This window comes from Osmia lignaria, unplaced genomic scaffold (genome assembly GCF_051020975.1).
Source record: "Osmia lignaria lignaria isolate PbOS001 unplaced genomic scaffold, iyOsmLign1 scaffold0001, whole genome shotgun sequence".
Classification (NCBI taxonomy): Eukaryota; Metazoa; Arthropoda; class Insecta; order Hymenoptera; family Megachilidae; genus Osmia; species Osmia lignaria.
In genome coordinates this window covers 10,523,107-10,549,214 of record NW_027478158.1, presented here as the reverse complement: position 1 = coordinate 10,549,214, position 26,108 = coordinate 10,523,107, and positions in this window count along the sequence as shown.

Here is a 26,108-nt window from a genome sequence, read left to right as displayed (position 1 = left end):
TCCGTCAGGCCCCTTCCCTTGAGATAAATCTGCAAATATCTCGGAAACGAAGCGAGCTATGGCAAAATGTTAAGAGACCTTTTTTGTAGAGAATTAAGTTTCCTACAATTTATGTTCTATGATATTTTTTGATCAGATGCGTAGTTCTCGAGATATATCAAGCTATTTAAAAGTTCCGAAGCCGCACCAACATAATAGAGATACAGAAACACCGTGGCCCCTTTCTTTGAGATAACTCTGCACTATTGCGAGCTGGAAATGCCACTTCCAGTTTAGCTGTGCAGAAGAAGAACAACAAGAAGAAGAAATATCTCGAAATATGTCCGTTAGGCCCCTTCCCTTGAGATAAATCTGCAAATATCTCGGAAACGAAGCGAGCTCTGGCAAAATGTTAAGAGACCTTTTTTGTAGAGAATTATGTTTCCTACAATTTATGTTCTATGATATTTTTTGATCAGAAGCGTAGTTTTCGAGATATATCGAGATATTTAAAAGTTCCGAAGCCGCACCAACATAATAGAGATACAGAAACACGGTGGCCCCTTTCTTTGAGATAACTCTGCACTAGTGCGAGCCGCAAATGCCACTTCCAGCTTAGCTGTGCAGAAGAAGAACAACAAGAAGAAGAAATATCTCGAAATATGTCCGTCAGGCCCCTTCCCTTGAGATAAATATGCAAATATCTCGAAAACGAAGCGAGCTATGGCAAAATGTTAAGAGACCTTTTTTGTAGACAATTAAGTTTCCTACTTTTTATGTTCTATCACATTTTTTGATCAGATGCGTAGTTCTCGAGATATATCAAGATATTTAAAAGTTCCGAAGCCGCACCTACATAATAGAGATACAGAAACACCGTGGCCCCTTTCTTTAAGATAACTCTGCACTATTGCGAGCTGCAAATGCCACTTCCAGCTTAGCTGTGCAGAGGAAGAACAACAAGAAGAAGAAATATCTCGAAATATGTCCGTCAGGCCAGTTCCTTTGAGCTGAATCTGCAAATATTTCGGAAACGAAGAGAGCTATGGCAAAATGTTAAGAGACCTTTTTTGTAGAGAATTAAGTTTCCTACTTTTTATGTTCGATGATATTTTTTGATCAGATGCGTAGTTCTCGAGATATATCAAGATATTTAAAAGTTCCGAAGCTGCACCAACATAATAGAGGTACAGAAACACCGTGGCCTCTTTCTTTGAGATAACTCTGCACTATTGCGAGCTGCAAATGCCACTTCGAGCTTAGCTGTGCAGAAGAAGAACAACAAGAAGAAGAAATATCTCGAAATATGTCCGTCAGGCCCCTTCCCTTGAGATAAATCTGCAAATATCTCGGAAACGAAGAGAGCTATGGCAAAATGTTAAGAGACCTTTTTTGTAGAGAATTAAGTTTCCTACTTTTCATGTTCTATGATATTTTTTGATCAGATGCGTAGTTCTCGAGATATATCAAGATATTTAAAAGTTCCGAAGCCGCACCAACATAATAGAGATACAGAAACACCGTGGCCCCTTTCTTTGAGATAACTCTGCACTAGTGCGAGCCGTAAATGCCACTTCCAGCTTAGCTGTGCAGAAGAAGAACAACAAGAAGAAGAAATATCTCGAAATATGTCCGTCAGGCCCCTTCCCTTGAGATAAATAGGCAAATATCTCGGAAACGAAGCGAGCTATGGCAAAATGTTAAGAGACCTTTTTTGTAGAGAATTAAGTTTCCTACTTTTTATCTTCTATGATATTTTTTGATCAGATGCGTAGTTCTCGAGATATATCAAGATATTTAAAAGTTCCGAAGCCGCACCAACATAATAGAGATACAGAAACACCGTGGCCCCTCTCTTTGAGATAACTCTGCACTATTGCGAGCTGCAAATGCCACTTCCAGCTTTGCTGTGCAGAAGAAGAACAACAAGAAGAAGAAATATCTCGAAATATGTCCGTCAGGCCAGTTCCTTTGAGCTGAATCTGCAAATATCTCGGAAACGAAGCGAGCTATGGCAAAATGTTAAGAGACGTTTTTTGTAGAGAATTATGTTTCCTACAATTTATGTTCTATGATATTTTTTGATCAGAAGCGTAGTTTTCGAGATATATCGAGATACTTAAAAGTTCCGAAGCCGCACCAACATATTAGAGATACAGAAACACCGTGGCCCCTTTCTTTGAGATAACTGTGCACTAGTGCGAGCCGCAAATGCCACTTCCAGCTTAGCTGTGCAGAAGAAGAACAACAAGAAGAAGAAACTTCTCGAAATATGTCCGTCAGGCCCCTTCCCTTGAGATAAATCTGCAAATATCTCGGAAACGAAGCGAGCTATGGCAAAATGTTAAGAGGGCTTTTTTGTAGAGAATTATGTTTCCTACTTTTTATGTTCTATGATATTTTTTGATCAGACGCGTAGTTCTCGAGATATATCAAGATATTTAAAAGTTCCGAAGCCGCACCAACATAATAGAGATACAGAAACACCGTGGCCCCTTTCTTTGAGATAACTCTGCACTAGTGCGAGCCGCAAATGCCACTTCCAGCTTAGCTGTGCAGAAGAAGAACAACAAGAAGAAGAAATATCTCGAAATATGTCCGTCAGGCCCCTTCCCTTGAGATAAATATGCAAATATCTCGGAAACGAAGCGAGCTATGGCAAAATGTTAAGAGACCTTTTTTGTAGAGAATTAAGTTTCCTACTTTTTATGTTGTATGATATTTTTTGATCAGATGCGTAGTTCTCGAGATATATCAAGATATTTAAAAGTTCCAAAGCCGCACCAACATAATAGATACAGAAACACCGTGGCCCCTGTCTTTGAGATAACTCTGCACTATTGCGAGCTGCAAATGCCACTTCCAGCTTAGCTGTGCAGAGGGAGAACAACAAGAAGAAGAAATATCTCGAAATATGTCCGTCAGGCCAGTTCCTTTGAGCTGAATCTGCAAATATCTCGGAAACGAAGCGAGCTATGGCAAAATGTTAAGAGACGTTTTTTGTAGAGAATTATGTTTCCTACAATTTATGTTCTATGATATTTTTTGATCAGAAGCGTAGTTTTCGAGATATATCGAGATACTTAAAAGTTCCGAAGCCGCACCGACATATTAGAGATACAGAAACACCGTGGCCCCTTTCTTTGAGATAACTGTGCACTAGTGCGAGCCGCAAATGCCACTTCCAGCTTAGCTGTGCAGAAGAAGAACAACAAGAAGAAGAAACTTCTCGAAATATGTCCGTCAGGCCCCTTCCCTTGAGATAAATCTGCAAATATCTCGGAAACGAAGCGAGCTATGGCAAAATGTTAAGAGACCTTTTTTGTAGAGAACTATGTTTCCTACTTTTTATGTTCTATGATATTTTTTGAACAGACGCGTAGTTCTCGAGATATATCAAGATATTTAAAAGTTCCGAAGCCGCACCAACATAATAGAGATACAGAAACACCGTGGCCCCTTTCTTTGAGATATTTCTGCACTATTGCGAGCGGCAAATGCCACTTCCAGCTTAGCTGTGCAGAAGAAGAACAACAAGAAGAAGATATATCTCGAAATATGTCCGTGAGGCCCCTTCCCTTGAGATAAATCTGCAAATATCTCGGAAACCAAGCGAGCTATGGCAAAATGTTAAGAGACCTTTTTTGTAGAGAATTAAGTTTCCTACTTTTTATGTTCGATGATATTTTTTGATCAGATGCGTAGTTCTCGAGATATATCAAGATATTTAAAAGTTCCGAAGCTGCACCAACATAATAGAGGTACAGAAACACCGTGGCCTCTTTCATTGAGATAACTCTGCACTATTGCGAGCTGCAAATGCCGCTTCGAGCTTAGCTGTGCAGAAGAAGAACAACAAGAAGAAGAAATATCTCGAAATATGTCCGTCAGACCCCTTCCCTTGAGATGAATCTGCAAATATCTCGGAAACGAAGCGAGCTATGGCAAAATGTTAAGAGACCTTTTTTGTAGAGAATAATGTTTCCTACAATTTACGCTCTATGATATTTTTTGATCAGAAGCGTAGTTTTCGAGATATATCGAGATATTTAAAAGTTCCGAAGCCGCACCAACATAATCGAGATACAGAAACACCGTGGCCCCTTTCTTTGAGATAACTCTGCACTATTGCGACCTGCAAATGCCACTTCCAGCTCAGCTGTGCAGAAGAAGAACAACAAGAAGAAGAAATATCTCGAAATATGTCCGTCAGGCCCCTTCCCTTGAGATAAATCTGCAAATATCTCGAAAACGAAGCGAGCTATGGCAAAATGTTAAGAGACCTTTTTTGTAGACAATTAAGTTTCCTACTTTTTATGTTCTATCACATTTTTTGATCAGATGCGTAGTTCTCGAGATATATCAAGATATTTAAAAGTTCCGAAGCCGCACCTACATAATAGAGATACAGAAACACCGTGGCCCCTTTCTTTAAGATAACTCTGCACTATTGCGAGCTGCAAATGCCACTTCCAGCTTAGCTGTGCAGAGGAAGAACAACAAGAAGAAGAAATATCTCGAAATATGTCCGTCAGGCCCCTGCCCTTGAGATATATCTGCTAATATCTCGGAAACCAAGCGAGGTATGGCAAAATGTTAAGAGACCTTTTTTGTAGAGAACTTTGTTTCCTACAATTTATGTTCTATGATATTTTTTGATCAGAAGCGTAGTTTTCGAGATATATCGAGATATTTAAAAGTTACGAAGCCGCACCAACATAATAGAGATACAGAAACACCGTGGCCCCTTTCTTTGAGATAACTCTGCAATAGTGCGAGCCGCAAATGCCACTTCCAGCTTAGCTGTGCAGAAGAAGAACAACAAGAAGAAGAAATATCTCGAAATATGTCCGTCAGGCCACTTCCCTTGAGATAAATCTGCAAATATCTCGGAAACGAAGCGAGCTATGGCAAAATGTTAAGAGACCTTTTTTGTAGAGAATTAAGTACTTTTTATGTTCGATGATATTTTTTGATCAGATGCGTAGTTCTCGAGATATATCAAGATATTTAAAAGTTCCGAAGCTGCACCAACATAATAGAGGTACAGAAACACCGTGGCCCCTTTCTTTGAGATAACTCTGCACTATTGCGAGCTGCAAATGCCGCTTCGAGCTTAGCTGTGCAGAAGAAGAGCAACAAGAAGAAGAAATATCTCGAAATATGTCCGTTAGGCCCCTTCCCTTGAGATAAATCTGCAAATATCTCGGAAACGAAGCGAGCTATGGCAAAATGTTAAGAGACCTTTTTTGTAGAGAATTAAGTTTCCTACTTTTTATGTTCTATGATATTTTTTGATCAGAAGCGTAGTTGTCGAGATATATCGAGATATTTAAAAGTTCCGAAGCCGCACCAACATAATAGAGATACAGAAACACGGTGGCCCCTTTCTTTGAGATAACTCTGCACTAGTGCAAGCCGCAAATGCCACTTCCAGCTTAGCTGTGCAGAAGAAGAACAACAAGAAGAAGAAATATCTCGAAATATGTCCGTCAGGCCCCTTCCCTTGAGATAAATATGCAAATATCTCGGAAACGAAGCGAGCTATGGCAAAATGTTAAGAGACCTTTTTTGTAGAGAATTAAGTTTCCCACTTTTTATGTTCTATGACATTTTTTGATCAGATGCGTAGTTCTCGAGATATATCAAGATATTTAAAAGTTCCGAAGCCGCACCAACATAATAGAGATACAGAAACACCGTGGCCCCTTTCTTTAAGATAACTCTGCACTATTGCGAGCTGCAAATGCCACTTCCAGGTTAGCTGTGCAGAGGAAGAACAACAAGAAGAAGAAATATCTCGAAATATGTCCGTCAGGCCAGTTCCTTTGAGCTGAATCTGCAAATATCTCGGAAACGAAGCGAGCTATGGCAAAATGTTAAGAGACCTTTTTTGTAGAGAACTAAGTTTCCTACTTTTCATGTTCGATGATATTTTTTGATCAGATGCGTAGTTCTCGAGATATATCAAGATATTTAAAAGTTCCGAAGCCGCACCAACATAATAGAGATACACAAACACCGTGGCCACTTTCTTTGAGATAACTCTGCACTAGTGCGAGCCGCAAATGCCACTTCCAGCTTAGCTGTGCAGAAGAAGAACAACAAGAAGAAGAAATATCTCGAAATATGTCCGTCAGGCCCCTGCCCTTGAGATATATCTGCTAATATCTCGGAAACCAAGCGAGCTATGGCAAAATGTTAAGAGACCTTTTTTGTAGAGAACTTTGTTTCCTACAATTTATGTTCTATGATATTTTTTGATCAGAAGCGTAGTTTTCGAGATATATCGAGATATTTAAAAGTTACGAAGCCGCACCAACATAATAGAGATACAGAAACACCGTGGCCCCTTTCTTTGAGATAACTCTGCAACAGTGCGAGCCGCAAATGCCACTTCCAGGTTAGCTGTGCAGAGGAAGAACAACAAGAAGAAGAAATATCTCGAAATATGTCCGTCAGGCCAGTTCCTTTGAGCTGAATCTGCAAATATCTCGGAAACGAAGCGAGCTATGGCAAAATGTTAAGAGACCTTTTTTGTAGAGAATTAAGTTTCCTACTTTTCATGTTCGATGATATTTTTTGATCAGATGCGTAGTTCTCGAGATATATCAAGATATTTAAAAGTTCCGAAGCCGCACCAACATAATAGAGATACACAAACACCGTGGCCCCTTTCTTTGAGATAACTCTGCACTAGTGCGAGCCGCAAATGCCACTTCCAGCTTAGCTGTGCAGAAGAAGAACAACAAGAAGAAGAAATATCTCGAAATATGTCCGTCAGGCCCCTGCCCTTGAGATATATCTGCTAATATCTCGGAAACCAAGCGAGCTATGGCAAAATGTTAAGAGACCTTTTTTGTAGAGAACTTTGTTTCCTACAATTTATGTTCTATGATATTTTTTGATCAGAAGCGTAGTTTTCGAGATATATCGAGATATTTAAAAGTTACGAAGCCGCACCAACATAATAGAGATACAGAAACACCGTGGCCCCTTTCTTTGTGATAACTCTGCAATAGTGCGAGCCGCAAATGCCACTTCCAGCTTAGCTGTGCAGAAGAAGAACAACAAGAAGAAGAAATATCTCGAAATATGTCCGTCAGGCCACTTCCCTTGAGATAAATCTGCAAATATCTCGGAAACGAAGCGAGCTATGGCAAAATGTTAAGAGACCTTTTTTGTAGAGAATTAAGTTTCCTACATTTTATGTTCGATGATATTTTTTGATCAGATGCGTAGTTCTCGAGATATATCAAGTTATTTAAAAGTTCCGAAGCTGCACCAACATAATAGAGGTACAGAAACACCGTGGCCCCTTTCTTTGAGATAACTCTGCACTATTGCGAGCTGCAAATGCCGCTTCGAGCTTAGCTGTGCAGAAGAAGAGCAACAAGAAGAAGAAATATCTCGAAATATGTCCGTTAGGCCCCTTCCCTTGAGATAAATCTGCAAATATCTCGGAAACGAAGCGAGCTATGGCAAAATGTTAAGAGACCTTTTTTGTAGAGAATTATGTTTCCTACAATTTATGTTCTATGATATTTTTTGATCAGAAGCGTAGTTTTCGAGATATATCGAGATACTTAAAAGTTCCGAAGCCGCACCAACATAATAGAGATACAGAAACACGGTCGCCCCTTTCTTTGAGATAACTCTGCACTAGTGCGAGCCGCAAATGCCACTTCCAGCTTAGCTGTGCAGAAGAAGAACAACAAGAAGAAGAAATATCTCGAAATATGTCCGTCAGGCCCCTTCCCTTGAGATAAATATGCAAATATCTCGGAAACGAAGCGAGCTATGGCAAAATGTTAAGAGACCTTTTTTGTAGAGAATTAAGTTTCCCACTTTTTATGTTCTATGACATTTTTTGATCAGATGCGTAGTTCTCGAGATATATCAAGATATTTAAAAGTTCCGAAGCCGCACCAACATAATAGAGATACAGAAACACCGTGGCCCCTTTCTTTAAGATAACTCTGCACTATTGCGAGCTGCAAATGCCACTTCCAGGTTAGCTGTGCAGAGGAAGAACAACAAGAAGAAGAAATATCTCGAAATATGTCCGTCAGGCCAGTTCCTTTGAGCTGAATCTGCAAATATCTCGGAAACGAAGCGAGCTATGGCAAAATGTTAAGAGACCTTTTTTGTAGAGAATTAAGTTTCCTACTTTTCATGTTCGATGATATTTTTTGATCAGATGCGTAGTTCTCGAGATATATCAAGATATTTAAAAGTTCCGAAGCCGCACCAACATAATAGAGATACAGAAACACCGTGGCCCCTTTCTTTGAGATAACTCTGCAATAGTGCGAGCCGCAAATGCCACTTCCAGCTTAGCTGTGCAGAAGAAGAACAACAAGAAGAAGAAATATCTCGAAATATGTCCGTCAGGCCACTTCCCTTGAGATAAATCTGCAAATATCTCGGAAACGAAGCGAGCTATGGCAAAATGTTAAGAGACCTTTTTTGTAGAGAATTAAGTACTTTTTATGTTCGATGATATTTTTTGATCAGATGCGTAGTTCTCGAGATATATCAAGATATTTAAAAGTTCCGAAGCTGCACCAACATAATAGAGGTACAGAAACACCGTGGCCCCTTTCTTTGAGATAACTCTGCACTATTGCGAGCTGCAAATGCCGCTTCGAGCTTAGCTGTGCAGAAGAAGAGCAACAAGAAGAAGAAATATCTCGAAATATGTCCGTTAGGCCCCTTCCCTTGAGATAAATCTGCAAATATCTCGGAAACGAAGCGAGCTATGGCAAAATGTTAAGAGACCTTTTTGTAGAGAATTAAGTTTCCTACTTTTTATGTTCTATGATATTTTTTGATCAGAAGCGTAGTTGTCGAGATATATCGAGATATTTAAAAGTTCCGAAGCCGCACCAACATAATAGAGATACAGAAACACGGTGGCCCCTTTCTTTGAGATAACTCTGCACTAGTGCGAGCCGCAAATGCCACTTCCAGCTTAGCTGTGCAGAAGAAGAACAACAAGAAGAAGAAATATCTCGAAATATGTCCGTCAGGCCCCTTCCCTTGAGATAAATATGCAAATATCTCGGAAACGAAGCGAGCTATGGCAAAATGTTAAGAGACCTTTTTTGTAGAGAATTAAGTTTCCCACTTTTTATGTTCTATGACATTTTTTGATCAGATGCGTAGTTCTCGAGATATATCAAGATATTTAAAAGTTCCGAAGCCGCACCAACATAATAGAGATACAGACACACCGTGGCCCCTTTCTTTAAGATAACTCTGCACTATTGCGAGCTGCAAATGCCACTTCCAGGTTAGCTGTGCAGAGGAAGAACAACAAGAAGAAGAAATATCTCGAAATATGTCCGTCAGGCCAGTTCCTTTGAGCTGAATCTGCAAATATCTCGGAAACGAAGCGAGCTATGGCAAAATGTTAAGAGACCTTTTTTGTAGAGAATTAAGTTTCCTACTTTTCATGTTCGATGATATTTTTTGATCAGATGCGTAGTTCTCGAGATATATCAAGATATTTAAAAGTTCCGAAGCCGCACCAACATAATAGAGATACAGAAACACCGTGGCCCCTTTCTTTGAGATAACTCTGCAATAGTGCGAGCCGCAAATGCCACTTCCAGCTTAGCTGTGCAGAAGAAGAACAACAAGAAGAAGAAATATCTCGAAATATGTCCGTCAGGCCACTTCCCTTGAGATAAATCTGCAAATATCTCGGAAACGAAGCGAGCTATGGCAAAATGTTAAGAGACCTTTTTTGTAGAGAATTAAGTACTTTTTATGTTCGATGATATTTTTTGATCAGATGCGTAGTTCTCGAGATATATCAAGATATTTAAAAGTTCCGAAGCTGCACCAACATAATAGAGGTACAGAAACACCGTGGCCCCTTTCTTTGAGATAACTCTGCACTATTGCGAGCTGCAAATGCCGCTTCGAGCTTAGCTGTGCAGAAGAAGAGCAACAAGAAGAAGAAATATCTCGAAATATGTCCGTTAGGCCCCTTCCCTTGAGATAAATCTGCAAATATCTCGGAAACGAAGCGAGCTATGGCAAAATGTTAAGAGACCTTTTTTGTAGAGAATTAAGTTTCCTACTTTTTATGTTCTATGATATTTTTTGATCAGAAGCGTAGTTGTCGAGATATATCGAGATATTTAAAAGTTCCGAAGCCGCACCAACATAATAGAGATACAGAAACACGGTGGCCCCTTTCTTTGAGATAACTCTGCACTAGTGCGAGCCGCAAATGCCACTTCCAGCTTAGCTGTGCAGAAGAAGAACAACAAGAAGAAGAAATATCTCGAAATATGTCCGTCAGGCCCCTTCCCTTGAGATAAATATGCAAATATCTCGGAAACGAAGCGAGCTATGGCAAAATGTTAAGAGACCTTTTTTGTAGAGAATTAAGTTTCCCACTTTTTATGTTCTATGACATTTTTTGATCAGATGCGTAGTTCTCGAGATATATCAAGATATTTAAAAGTTCCGAAGCCGCACCAACATAATAGAGATACAGAAACACCGTGGCCCCTTTCTTTAAGATAACTCTGCACTATTGCGAGCTGCAAATGCCACTTCCAGGTTAGCTGTGCAGAGGAAGAACAACAAGAAGAAGAAATATCTCGAAATATGTCCGTCAGGCCAGTTCCTTTGAGCTGAATCTGCAAATATCTCGGAAACGAAGCGAGCTATGGCAAAATGTTAAGAGACCTTTTTTGTAGAGAACTAAGTTTCCTACTTTTCATGTTCGATGATATTTTTTGATCAGATGCGTAGTTCTCGAGATATATCAAGATATTTAAAAGTTCCGAAGCCGCACCAACATAATAGAGATACACAAACACCGTGGCCCCTTTCTTTGAGATAACTCTGCACTAGTGCGAGCCGCAAATGCCACTTCCAGCTTAGCTGTGCAGAAGAAGAACAACAAGAAGAAGAAATATCTCGAAATATGTCCGTCAGGCCCCTGCCCTTGAGATATATCTGCTAATATCTCGGAAACCAAGCGAGCTATGGCAAAATGTTAAGAGACCTTTTTTGTAGAGAACTTTGTTTCCTACAATTTATGTTCTATGATATTTTTTGATCAGAAGCGTAGTTTTCGAGATATATCGAGATATTTAAAAGTTACGAAGCCGCACCAACATAATAGAGATACAGAAACACCGTGGCCCCTTTCTTTGAGATAACTCTGCAATAGTGCGAGCCGCAAATGCCACTTCCAGGTTAGCTGTGCAGAGGAAGAACAACAAGAGGAAGAAATATCTCGAAATATGTCCGTCAGGCCAGTTCCTTTGAGCTGAATCTGCAAATATCTCGGAAACGAAGCGAGCTATGGCAAAATGTTAAGAGACCTTTTTTGTAGAGAATTAAGTTTCCTACTTTTCATGTTCGATGATATTTTTTGATCAGATGCGTAGTTCTCGAGATATATCAAGATATTTAAAAGTTCCGAAGCCGCACCAACATAATAGAGATACAGAAACACCGTGGCCCCTTTCTTTAAGATAACTCTGCACTATTGCGAGCTGCAAATGCCACTTCCAGGTTAGCTGTGCAGAGGAAGAACAACAAGAAGAAGAAATATCTCGAAATATGTCCGTCAGGCCAGTTCCTTTGAGCTGAATCTGCAAATATCTCGGAAACGAAGCGAGCTATGGCAAAATGTTAAGAGACCTTTTTTGTAGAGAACTAAGTTTCCTACTTTTCATGTTCGATGATATTTTTTGATCAGATGCGTAGTTCTCGAGATATATCAAGATATTTAAAAGTTCCGAAGCCGCACCAACATAATAGAGATACAGAAACACCGTGGCCCCTTTCTTTGAGATAACTCTGCAATAGTGCGAGCCGCAAATGCCACTTCCAGGTTAGCTGTGCAGAGGAAGAACAACAAGAAGAAGAAATATCTCGAAATATGTCCGTCAGGCCAGTTCCTTTGAGCTGAATCTGCAAATATCTCGGAAACGAAGCGAGCTATGGCAAAATGTTAAGAGACCTTTTTTGTAGAGAATTAAGTTTCCTACTTTTCATGTTCGATGATATTTTTTGATCAGATGCGTAGTTCTCGAGATATATCAAGATATTTAAAAGTTCCGAAGCCGCACCAACATAATAGAGATACAGAAACACCGTGGCCCCTTTCTTTGAGATAACTCTGCAATAGTGCGAGCCGCAAATGCCACTTCCAGCTTAGCTGTGCAGAAGAAGAACAACAAGAAGAAGAAATATCTCGAAATATGTCCGTCAGGCCACTTCCCTTGAGATAAATCTGCAAATATCTCGGAAACGAAGCGAGCTATGGCAAAATGTTAAGAGACCTTTTTTGTAGAGAATTAAGTACTTTTTATGTTCGATGATATTTTTTGATCAGATGCGTAGTTCTCGAGATATATCAAGATATTTAAAAGTTCCGAAGCTGCACCAACATAATAGAGGTACAGAAACACCGTGGCCCCTTTCTTTGAGATAACTCTGCACTATTGCGAGCTGCAAATGCCGCTTCGAGCTTAGCTGTGCAGAAGAAGAGCAACAAGAAGAAGAAATATCTCGAAATATGTCCGTTAGGCCCCTTCCCTTGAGATAAATCTGCAAATATCTCGGAAACGAAGCGAGCTATGGCAAAATGTTAAGAGACCTTTTTGTAGAGAATTAAGTTTCCTACTTTTTATGTTCTATGATATTTTTTGATCAGAAGCGTAGTTGTCGAGATATATCGAGATATTTAAAAGTTCCGAAGCCGCACCAACATAATAGAGATACAGAAACACGGTGGCCCCTTTCTTTGAGATAACTCTGCACTAGTGCGAGCCGCAAATGCCACTTCCAGCTTAGCTGTGCAGAAGAAGAACAACAAGAAGAAGAAATATCTCGAAATATGTCCGTCAGGCCCCTTCCCTTGAGATAAATATGCAAATATCTCGGAAACGAAGCGAGCTATGGCAAAATGTTAAGAGACCTTTTTTGTAGAGAATTAAGTTTCCCACTTTTTATGTTCTATGACATTTTTTGATCAGATGCGTAGTTCTCGAGATATATCAAGATATTTAAAAGTTCCGAAGCCGCACCAACATAATAGAGATACAGAAACACCGTGGCCCCTTTCTTTAAGATAACTCTGCACTATTGCGAGCTGCAAATGCCACTTCCAGGTTAGCTGTGCAGAGGAAGAACAACAAGAAGAAGAAATATCTCGAAATATGTCCGTCAGGCCAGTTCCTTTGAGCTGAATCTGCAAATATCTCGGAAACGAAGCGAGCTATGGCAAAATGTTAAGAGACCTTTTTTGTAGAGAATTAAGTTTCCTACTTTTCATGTTCGATGATATTTTTTGATCAGATGCGTAGTTCTCGAGATATATCAAGATATTTAAAAGTTCCGAAGCCGCACCAACATAATAGAGATACAGAAACACCGTGGCCCCTTTCTTTGAGATAACTCTGCAATAGTGCGAGCCGCAAATGCCACTTCCAGCTTAGCTGTGCAGAAGAAGAACAACAAGAAGAAGAAATATCTCGAAATATGTCCGTCAGGCCACTTCCCTTGAGATAAATCTGCAAATATCTCGGAAACGAAGCGAGCTATGGCAAAATGTTAAGAGACCTTTTTTGTAGAGAATTAAGTACTTTTTATGTTCGATGATATTTTTTGATCAGATGCGTAGTTCTCGAGATATATCAAGATATTTAAAAGTTCCGAAGCTGCACCAACATAATAGAGGTACAGAAACACCGTGGCCCCTTTCTTTGAGATAACTCTGCACTATTGCGAGCTGCAAATGCCGCTTCGAGCTTAGCTGTGCAGAAGAAGAGCAACAAGAAGAAGAAATATCTCGAAATATGTCCGTTAGGCCCCTTCCCTTGAGATAAATCTGCAAATATCTCGGAAACGAAGCGAGCTATGGCAAAATGTTAAGAGACCTTTTTTGTAGAGAATTAAGTTTCCTACTTTTTATGTTCTATGATATTTTTTGATCAGAAGCGTAGTTGTCGAGATATATCGAGATATTTAAAAGTTCCGAAGCCGCACCAACATAATAGAGATACAGAAACACGGTGGCCCCTTTCTTTGAGATAACTCTGCACTAGTGCGAGCCGCAAATGCCACTTCCAGCTTAGCTGTGCAGAAGAAGAACAACAAGAAGAAGAAATATCTCGAAATATGTCCGTCAGGCCCCTTCCCTTGAGATAAATATGCAAATATCTCGGAAACGAAGCGAGCTATGGCAAAATGTTAAGAGACCTTTTTTGTAGAGAATTAAGTTTCCCACTTTTTATGTTCTATGACATTTTTTGATCAGATGCGTAGTTCTCGAGATATATCAAGATATTTAAAAGTTCCGAAGCCGCACCAACATAATAGAGATACAGAAACACCGTGGCCCCTTTCTTTAAGATAACTCTGCACTATTGCGAGCTGCAAATGCCACTTCCAGGTTAGCTGTGCAGAGGAAGAACAACAAGAAGAAGAAATATCTCGAAATATGTCCGTCAGGCCAGTTCCTTTGAGCTGAATCTGCAAATATCTCGGAAACGAAGCGAGCTATGGCAAAATGTTAAGAGACCTTTTTTGTAGAGAACTAAGTTTCCTACTTTTCATGTTCGATGATATTTTTTGATCAGATGCGTAGTTCTCGAGATATATCAAGATATTTAAAAGTTCCGAAGCCGCACCAACATAATAGAGATACACAAACACCGTGGCCCCTTTCTTTGAGATAACTCTGCACTAGTGCGAGCCGCAAATGCCACTTCCAGCTTAGCTGTGCAGAAGAAGAACAACAAGAAGAAGAAATATCTCGAAATATGTCCGTCAGGCCCCTGCCCTTGAGATATATCTGCTAATATCTCGGAAACCAAGCGAGCTATGGCAAAATGTTAAGAGACCTTTTTTGTAGAGAACTTTGTTTCCTACAATTTATGTTCTATGATATTTTTTGATCAGAAGCGTAGTTTTCGAGATATATCGAGATATTTAAAAGTTACGAAGCCGCACCAACATAATAGAGATACAGAAACACCGTGGCCCCTTTCTTTGAGATAACTCTGCAATAGTGCGAGCCGCAAATGCCACTTCCAGGTTAGCTGTGCAGAGGAAGAACAACAAGAGGAAGAAATATCTCGAAATATGTCCGTCAGGCCAGTTCCTTTGAGCTGAATCTGCAAATATCTCGGAAACGAAGCGAGCTATGGCAAAATGTTAAGAGACCTTTTTTGTAGAGAATTAAGTTTCCTACTTTTCATGTTCGATGATATTTTTTGATCAGATGCGTAGTTCTCGAGATATATCAAGATATTTAAAAGTTCCGAAGCCGCACCAACATAATAGAGATACAGAAACACCGTGGCCCCTTTCTTTAAGATAACTCTGCACTATTGCGAGCTGCAAATGCCACTTCCAGGTTAGCTGTGCAGAGGAAGAACAACAAGAAGAAGAAATATCTCGAAATATGTCCGTCAGGCCAGTTCCTTTGAGCTGAATCTGCAAATATCTCGGAAACGAAGCGAGCTATGGCAAAATGTTAAGAGACCTTTTTTGTAGAGAACTAAGTTTCCTACTTTTCATGTTCGATGATATTTTTTGATCAGATGCGTAGTTCTCGAGATATATCAAGATATTTAAAAGTTCCGAAGCCGCACCAACATAATAGAGATACACAAACACCGTGGCCCCTTTCTTTGAGATAACTCTGCACTAGTGCGAGCCGCAAATGCCACTTCCAGCTTAGCTGTGCAGAAGAAGAACAACAAGAAGAAGAAATATCTCGAAATATGTCCGTCAGGCCCCTGCCCTTGAGATATATCTGCTAATATCTCGGAAACCAAGCGAGCTATGGCAAAATGTTAAGAGACCTTTTTTGTAGAGAACTTTGTTTCCTACAATTTATGTTCTATGATATTTTTTGATCAGAAGCGTAGTTTTCGAGATATATCGAGATACTTAAAAGTTCCGATGCCGCACCAACATATTAGAGATACAGAAACACCGTGGCCCCTTTCTTTGAGATCACTGTGCACTAGTGCGAGCCGCAAATGCCACTTCCAGCTTAGCTGTGCAGAAGAAGAACAACAAGAAGAAGAAATATCTCGAAATATGTCCGTCAGGCCACTTCCCTTGAGATAAATCTGCAAATATCTCGGAAACCAAGCGAGCTATGGCAAAATGTTAAGAGACCTTTTTTGTAGAGAACTTTGTTTCCTACAATTTATGTTCTATGATATTTTTTGATCAGAAGCGTAGTTTTCGAGATATATCGAGATATTTAAAAGTTACGAAGCCGCACCAACATAATAGAGATACAGAAACACCGTGGCCCCTTTCTTTGAGATAACTCTGCAATAGTGCGAGCCGCAAATGCCACTTCCAGGTTAGCTGTGCAGAGGAAGAACAACAAGAAGAAGAAATATCTCGAAATATGTCCGTCAGGCCAGTTCCTTTGAGCTGAATCTGCAAATATCTCGGAAACGAAGCGAGCTATGGCAAAATGTTAAGAGACCTTTTTTGTAGAGAATTAAGTTTCCTACTTTTCATGTTCGATGATATTTTTTGATCAGATGCGTAGTTCTCGAGATATATCAAGATATTTAAAAGTTCCGAAGCCGCACCAACATAATAGAGATACACAAACACCGTGGCCCCTTTCTTTGAGATAACTCTGCACTAGTGCGAGCCGCAAATGCCACTTCCAGCTTAGCTGTGCAGAAGAAGAACAACAAGAAGAAGAAATATCTCGAAATATGTCCGTCAGGCCCCTGCCCTTGAGATATATCTGCTAATATCTCGGAAACCAAGCGAGCTATGGCAAAATGTTAAGAGACCTTTTTTGTAGAGAACTTTGTTTCCTACAATTTATGTTCTATGATATTTTTTGATCAGAAGCGTAGTTTTCGAGATATATCGAGATATTTAAAAGTTACGAAGCCGCACCAACATAATAGAGATACAGAAACACCGTGGCCCCTTTCTTTGAGATAACTCTGCACTATTGCGAGCTGCAAATGCCGCTTCGAGCTTAGCTGTGCAGAAGAAGAGCAACAAGAAGAAGAAATATCTCGAAATATGTCCGTTAGGCCCCTTCCCTTGAGATAAATCTGCAAATATCTCGGAAACGAAGCGAGCTATGGCAAAATGTTAAGAGACCTTTTTTGTAGAGAATTATGTTTCCTACAATTTATGTTCTATGATATTTTTTGATCAGAAGCGTAGTTTTCGAGATATATCGAGATACTTAAAAGTTCCGATGCCGCACCAACATATTAGAGATACAGAAACACCGTGGCCCCTTTCTTTGAGATCACTGTGCACTAGTGCGAGCCGCAAATGCCACTTCCAGCTTAGCTGTGCAGAAGAAGAACAACAAGAAGAAGAAACTTCTCGAAATATGTCCGTCAGGCCACTTCCCTTGAGATGAATCTGCAAATATCTCGGAAACGAAGCGAGCTATGGCAAAATGTTAAGAGACCTTTTTTGTAGAGAATAATGTTTCCTACAATTTACGCTCTATGATATTTTTTGATCAGAAGCGTAGTTTTCGAGATATATCGAGATATTTAAAAGTTCCGAAGCCGCACCAACATAATAGAGATACAGAAACACCGTGGCCCCTTTCTTTGAGATCACTCTGCACTAGTGCGAGCCGCAAATGCCACTTCCAGCTTAGCTGTGCAGAGGAAGAACAACAAGAAGAAGAAATATCTCGAAATATGTCCGTCAGGCCAGTTCCTTTGAGCTGAATCTGCAAATATCTCGGAAACGAAGCGAGCTATGGCAAAATGTTAAGACACGTTTTTTGTAGAGAATTATGTTTCCTACAATTTATGTTCTATGATATTTTTTGATCAGAAGCGTAGTTTTCGAGATATATCGAGATACTTAAAAGTTCCGATGCCGCACCAACATATTAGAGATACAGAAACACCGTGGCCCCTTTCTTTGAGATAACTGTGCACTAGTGCGAGCCGCAAATGCCACTTCCAGCTTAGCTGTGCAGAAGAAGAACAACAAGAAGAAGAAACTTCTCGAAATATGTCCGTCAGGCCCCTTCCCTTGAGATAAATCTGCAAATATCTCGGAAACGAAGCGAGCTATGGCAAAATGTTAAGAGACCTTTTTTGTAGAGAATTAAGTTTCCTACTTTTTATGTTCGATGATATTTTTTGATCAGATGCGTAGTTCTCGAGATATATCAAGATATTTAAAAGTTCCGAAGCTGCACCAACATAATAGAGGTACAGAAACACCGTGGCCTCTTTCTTTGAGATAACTCTGCACTATTGCGAGCTGCAAATGCCACTTCGAGCTTAGCTGTGCAGAAGAAGAACAACAAGAAGAAGAAATACCTCGAAATATGTCCGTCAGGCCCCTTCCCTTGAGATAAATCTGCAAATATCTCGGAAACGAAGAGAGCTATGGCAAAATGTTAAGAGACCTTTTTTGTAGAGAATTAAGTTTGCTACTTTTTATGTTCTATGATATTTTTTGATCAGATGCGTAGTTCTCGAGATATATCAAGATATTTAAAAGTTCCGAAGCCGCACCAACATAATAGAGATACAGAAACACCGTGGCCCCTTTCTTTGGGATAACTCTGCACTATTGCGAGCTGCAAATGCCACTTCCAGCTTAGCTGTGCAGAAGAAGAACAACAAGAAGAAGAAATATCTCGAAATATGTCCGTCAGGCCACTTCCCTTGAGATGAATCTGCAAATATCTCGGAAACGAAGCGAGTTATGGCAAAATGTTAAGAGACCTTTTTTGTAGAGAATAATGTTTCCTACAATTTACGCTCTATGATATTTTTTGATCAGAAGCGTAGTTTTCGAGATATATCGAGATATTTAAAAGTTCCGAAGCCGCACCAACATAATAGAGATACAGAAACACCGTGGCCCCTTTCTTTGAGATCACTCTGCACTAGTGCGAGCCGCAAATGCCACTTCCAGCTTAGCTGTGCAGAGGAAGAACAACAAGAAGAAGAAATATCTCGAAATATGTCCGTCAGGCCAGTTCCTTTGAGCTGAATCTGCAAATATCTCGGAAACGAAGCGAGCTATGGCAAAATGTTAAGACACGTTTTTTGTAGAGAATTATGTTTCCTACAATTTATGTTCTATGATATTTTTTGATCAGAAGCGTAGTTTTCGAGATATATCGAGATACTTAAAAGTTCCGATGCCGCACCAACATATTAGAGATACAGAAACACCGTGGCCCCTTTCTTTGAGATAACTGTGCACTAGTGCGAGCCGCAAATGCCACTTCCAGCTTAGCTGTGCAGAAGAAGAACAACATGAAGAAGAAACTTCTCGAAATATGTCCGTCAGGCCCCTTCCCTTGAGATAAATCTGCAAATATCTCGGAAACGAAGCGAGCTATGGCAAAATGTTAAGAGACCTTTTTTGTAGAGAATTAAGTTTCCTACTTTTTATGTTCGATGATATTTTTTGATCAGATGCGTAGTTCTCGAGATATATCAAGATATTTAAAAGTTCCGAAGCTGCACCAACATAATAGAGGTACAGAAACACCGTGGCCTCTTTCTTTGAGATAACTCTGCACTATTGCGAGCTGCAAATGCCACTTCGAGCTTAGCTGTGCAGAAGAAGAACAACAAGAAGAAGAAATACCTCGAAATATGTCCGTCAGGCCCCTTCCCTTGAGATAAATCTGCAAATATCTCGGAAACGAAGAGAGCTATGGCAAAATGTTAAGAGACCTTATTTGCAGAGAATTAAGTTTCTTACTTTTTATGTTCTATGATATTTTTTGATCAGATGCGTAGTTCTCGAGATATATCAAGATATTTGAAAGTTCCGAAACCGCACCAACATAATAGAGATACAGAAACACCGTGGCCCCTTTCTTTGAGATAACTCTGCACTATTGCGAGCTGTAAATGCCACTTCCAGCTTAGCTGTGCAGAAGAAGAACAACAAGAAGAAGAAATATCTCGAAATATGTCCGTCAGGCCCCTGCCCTTGAGATATATCTGCAAATATCTCGGAAACCAAGCGAGCTATGGCAAAATGTTAAGAGACCTTTTTTGTAGAGAATTAAGTTTCCCACTTTTTATGGTCTATGACATTTTTTGATCAGATTCGTAGTTCTCGAGATATATCAAGATATTTAAAGGTTCCGAAGCCGCACCAACATAATAGAGATACAGAAACACCGTGGCCCCTTTCTTTGAGATAACTCTGCACTATTGCGAGCTGCAAATGCCACTTCCAGGTTAGCTGTGCAGAGGAAGAACAACAAGAAGAAGAAATATCTCGCAATATGTCCGTCAGGCCAGTTCCTTTGAGCTGAATCTGCAAATATCTCGGAAACGAAGCGAGCTATGGCAAAATGTTAAGAGACCTTTTTTGTAGAGAACTAAGTTTCCTACTTTTCATGTTCGATGATATTTTTTGATCAGATGCGTAGTTCTCGAGATATATCAAGATATTTAAAAGTTCCGAAGCCGCACCAACATAATAGAGATACACAAACACCGTGGCCCCTTTCTTTGAGATAACTCTGCACTAGTGCGAGCCGCAAATGCCACTTCCAGCTTAGCTGTGCAGAAGAAGAACAACAAGAAGAAGAAATATCTCGAAATATGTCCGTCAGGCCCCTGCCCTTGAGATAAATCTGCAAATATCTCGGAAACCAAGCGAGCTATGGCAAAATGTTAAGAGACCTTTTTTGTAGAGAACTTTGTTTCCTACAATTTATGTTCTATGATATTTTTTGATCAGAAGCGTAGTTTTCGAGATATATCGAGATATTTAAAAGTTACGAAGCCGCACCAACATAATAGAGATACAGAAACACCGTGGCCCCTTTCTTTGAGATAACTCTGCAATAGTGCGAGCCGCAAATGCCACTTCCAGGTTAGCTGTGCAGAGGAAGAACAACAAGAAGAAGAAATATCTCGAAATATGTCCGTCAGGCCAGTTCCTTTGAGCTGAATCTGCAAATATCTCGGAAACGAAGCGAGCTATGGCAAAATGTTAAGAGACCTTTTTTGTAGAGAATTAAGTTTCCTACTTTTCATGTTCGATGATATTTTTTGATCAGATGCGTAGTTCTCGAGATATATCAAGATATTTAAAAGTTCCGAAGCTGCACCAACATAATAGAGGTACAGAAACACCGTGGCCTCTTTCTTTGAGATAACTCTGCACTATTGCGAGCTGCAAATGCCACTTCGAGCTTAGCTGTGCAGAAGAAGAACAACAAGAAGAAGAAATATCTCGAAATATGTCCGTCAGGCCCCTTCCCTTGAGATAAATCTGCAAATATCTCGGATACGAAGCGAGCTATGGGAAAATGTTAAGAGACCTTTTTTGTAGAGAATTAAGTTTCCTACTTTTTATGTTCTATGATATTTTTTGATCAGATGCGTAGTTCTCGAGATATATCAAGATATTTAAAAGTTCCGAAGCCGCACCAACATAATACAGATACAGAAACACCGTGGCCCCTTTCTTTGAGATAACTCTGCACTAGTGCGAGCCGCAAATGCCACTTCCAGCTTAGCTGTGCAGAAGAAGAACAACAAGAAGAAGAAATATCTCGAAATATGTCCGTCAGGCCCCTTCCCTTGAGATAAATCTGCAAATATCTCGGAAACGAAGCGAGCTATGGCAAAATGTTTAGAGACCTTTCTTGTAGAGAATTAAGTTTCCTACTTTTTATGTAGTATGATATTTTTTGATCAGATGCGTAGTTCTCGAGATATATCAAGATATTTAAAAGTTCCGAAGCTGCACCAACATAATAGAGGTACAGAAACACCGTGGCCTCTTTCTTTGAGATAACTCTGCACTATTGCGAGCTGCAAATGCCGCTTCGAGCTTAGCTGTGCAGAAGAAGAACAACAAGAAGAAGAAATATCTCGAAATATGTCCGTCAGACCCCTTCCCTTGAGATGAATCTGCAAATATCTCGGAAACGAAGCGAGCTATGGCAAAATGTTAAGAGACCTTTTTTGTAGAGAATAATGTTTCCTACAATTTACGCTCTATGATATTTTTTGATCAGAAGCGTAGTTTTCGAGATATATCGAGATATTTAAAAGTTCCGAAGCCGCACCAACATAATAGAGATACAGAAACACCGTGGCCCCTTTCTTTGAGATAACTCTACACTATTGCGACCTGCAAATGCCACTTCCAGCTCAGCTGTGCAGAAGAAGAACAACAAGAAGAAGAAATATCTCGAAATATGTCCGTCAGGCCCCTTCCCTTGAGATAAATCTGCAAATATCTCGGAAACGAAGCGAGCTATGGCAAAATGTTAAGAGACCTTTTCTGTAGAGAATTATGTTTCCTACTTTTTATGTTCTATGATATTTTTTGATCAGACGCGTAGTTCTCGAGATATATCAAGATATTTAAAAGTTCCGAAGCCGCACCAACATAATACAGATACAGAAACACCGTGGCCCCTTTCTTTGAGATAACTCTGCACTAGTGCGAGCCGCAAATGCCACTTCCAGCTTAGCTGTGCAGAAGAAGAACAACAAGAAGAAGAAATATCTCGAAATATGTCCGTCAGGCCCCTTCCCTTGAGATAAATCTGCAAATATCTCGGAAACGAAGCGAGCTATGGCAAAATGTTAAGAGATCTTTTTTGTAGAGAATTATGTTTCCTACTTTTTATGTTCTATGATATTTTTTGATCAGACGCGTAGTTCTCGAGATATATCAAGATATTTAAAAGTTCCGAAGCCGCACCAACATAATACAGATACAGAAACACCGTGGCCCCTTTCTTTGAGATAACTCTGCACTAGTGCGAGCCGCAAATGCCACTTCCAGCTTAGCTGTGCAGAAGAAGAACAACAAGAAGAAGAAATATCTCGAAATATGTCCGTCAGGCCCCTTCCCTTGAGATAAATCTGCAAATATCTCGGAAACGAAGAGAGCTATGGCAAAATGTTAAGAGACCTTTTTTGTAGAGAATTAAGTTTCCTACTTTTCATGTTCTATGATATTTTTTGATCAGATGCGTAGTTCTCGAGATATATCAAGATATTTAAAAGTTCCGAAGCCGCACCAACATAATAGAGATACAGAAACACCGTGGCCCCTTTCTTTGAGATAACTCTGCACTAGTGCGAGCCGCAAATGCCACTTCCAGCTTAGCTGTGCAGAAGAAGAACAACAAGAAGAAGAAATATCTCGAAATATGTCCGTCAGGCCCCTTCCCTTGAGATAAATATGCAAATATCTCGGAAACGAAGCGAGCTATGGCAAAATGTTAAGAGACCTTTTTTGTAGAGAATTAAGTTTCCTATTTTTTATCTTCTATGATATTTTTTGATCAGATGCGTAGTTCTCGAGATATATCAAGATATTTAAAAGTTCCGAAGCCGCACCAACATAATAGAGATACAGAAACACCGTGGCCCCTCTCTTTGAGATAACTCTGCACTATTGCGAGCTGCAAATGCCACTTCCAGCTTAGCTGTGCAGAAGAAGAACAACAAGAAGAAGAAATATCTCGAAATATGTCCGTCAGACCCCTTCCCTTGAGATGAATCTGCAAATATCTCGGAAACGAAGCGAGCTATGGCAAAATGTTAAGAGACCTTTTTTGTAGAGAATAATGTTTCCTACAATTTACGCTCTATGATATTTTTTGATCAGAAGCGTAGTTTTCGAGATATATCGAAATATTTAAAAGTTCCGAAGCCGCACCAACATAATAGAGATACAGAAACACCGTGGCCCCTTTCTTTGAGATAACTCTGCACTATTGCGAGCTGGAAATGCCACTTCCAGTTTAGCTGTGCAGAAGAAGAACAACAAGAAGAAGAAATATCTCGAAATATGTCCGTTAGGCCCCTTCCCTTGAGATAAATCTGCAAATATCTCGGAAACGAAGCGAGCTATGGCAAAATGTTAAGAGACCTTTTTTGTAGAGAATTAAGTTTCCTACTTTTTATGTTCTATGATATTTTTTGATCAGAAGCGTAGTTGTCGAGATATATCGAGATATTTAAAAGTTCCGAAGCCGCACCAACATAATAGAGATACAGAAACACCGTGGCCCCTTTCTTTGAGATAACTCTGCACTAGTGCGAGCCGCAAATGCCACTTCCAGCTTAGCTGTGCAGAAGAAGAACAACAAGAAGAAGAAATATCTCGAAATATGTCCGTCAGGCCCCTTCCCTTGAGATAAATATGCAAATATCTCGGAAACGAAGCGAGCTATGGCAAAATGTTAAGAGACCTTTTTTGTAGAGAATTAAGTTTCCTACTTTTTATGTTCTATGACATTTTTTGATCAGATGCGTAGTTCTCGAGATATATCAAGATATTTAAAAGTTCCGAAGCCGCACCAACATAATAGAGATACAGAAACACCGTGGCCCCTTTCTTTGAGATAACTCTGCACTATTGCGAGCTGCAAATGCCACTTCCAGCTTAGCTGTGCAGAGGAAGAACAACAAGAAAAAGAAGTATCTCGAAATATGTTCGTCAGGCCCCTTCCTTTGAGCTGAATCTGCAAATATCTCGGAAACGAAGCGAGCTATGGCAAAATGTTAAGAGACCTTTTCTGTAGAGAATTAAGTTTCCTACTTTTTGTGTTCTATGATATTTTTCGATCAGAAGCGTAGTTTTCGAGATATATCGAGAGATTTAAAAGTTACGAAGCCGCACCAACATAATAGAGATACAGAAACACCGTGGCCCCTTTCTTTGAGATAACTCTGCAATAGTGCGAGCCGCAAATGCCACTTCCAGCTTAGCTGTGCAGAAGAAGAACAACAAGAAGAAGAAATATCTCGAAATATGTCCGACAGGCCCCTTTCCTTGAGATAAATCTGCAAATATCTCGGAAACGAAGCGAGCTATGGCGAAATGTTAAGAGACCTTTTTTGTAGAGAATTAAGTTTCCTACTTTTTATCTTCTATGATATTTTTTGATCAGAAGCGTAGTTCTCGAGATATATCAAGATATTTAAAAGTGCCGAAGCCGCACCAACATAATACAGATACAGAAACACCGTGGCCCCTTTCTTTGAGATAACTCTGCACTAGTGCGAGCCGCAAATGCCACTTCCAGCTTAGCTGTGCAGAAGAAGAACAACAAGAAGAAGAAATATCTCGAAATATGTCCGTCAGGCCCCTTCCCTTGAGATAAATCTGCAAATATCTCGGATACGAAGCGAGCTATGGCAAAATGTTAAGAGACCTTTTTTGTAGAGAATTAAGTTTCCTACTTTTTATGTTCTATGATATTTTTTGATCAGATGCGTAGTTCTCGAGATATATCAAGATATTTAAAAGTTCCGAAGCCGCACCAACATAATACAGATACAGAAACACCGTGGCCCCTTTCTTTGAGATAACTCTGCACTAGTGCGAGCCGCAAATGCCACTTCCAGCTTAGCTGTGCAGAAGAAGAACAACAAGAAGAAGAAGTATCTCGAAATATGTCCGTCAGGCCCCTTCCCTTGAGATAAATCTGCAAATATCTCGGAAACGAAGCGAGGTATGGCAAAATGTTAAGAGACCTTTTTTGTAGAGAATTAAGTTTCCTACTTTTTATGTTCTATGATATTTTTTGATCAGATGCGTAGTTCTCGAGATATATCAAGATATTTAAAAGTTCCGAAGCCGCACCAACATAATAGAGATACAGAAACACCGTGGCCCCTTTCTTTGAGATAACTCTGCACTATTGCGAGCTGGAAATGCCACTTCCAGTTTAGCTGTGCAGAAGAAGAACAACAAGAAGAAGAAATATCTCGAAATATGTCCGTTAGGCCCCTTCCCTTGAGATAAATCTGCAAATATCTCGGAAACGAAGCGAGCTATGGCAAAATGTTAAGAGACCTTTTTTGTAGAGAATTAAGATTCCTACTTTTTATGTTCTATGCTATTTTTTGATCAGATGCGTAGTTCTCGAGATATATCAAGATATTTAAAAGTTCCGAAGCCGCACCAACATAATAGAGATACAGAAACACCGTGGCTCCTTTCTTTGAGATAACTCTGCACTATTGCGAGCTGGAAATGCCACTTCCAGTTTAGCTGTGCAGAAGAAGAACAACAAGAAGAAGAAATATCTCGAAATATGTCCGTTAGGCCCCTTCCCTTGAGATAAATCTGCAAATATCTCGGAAACGAAGCGA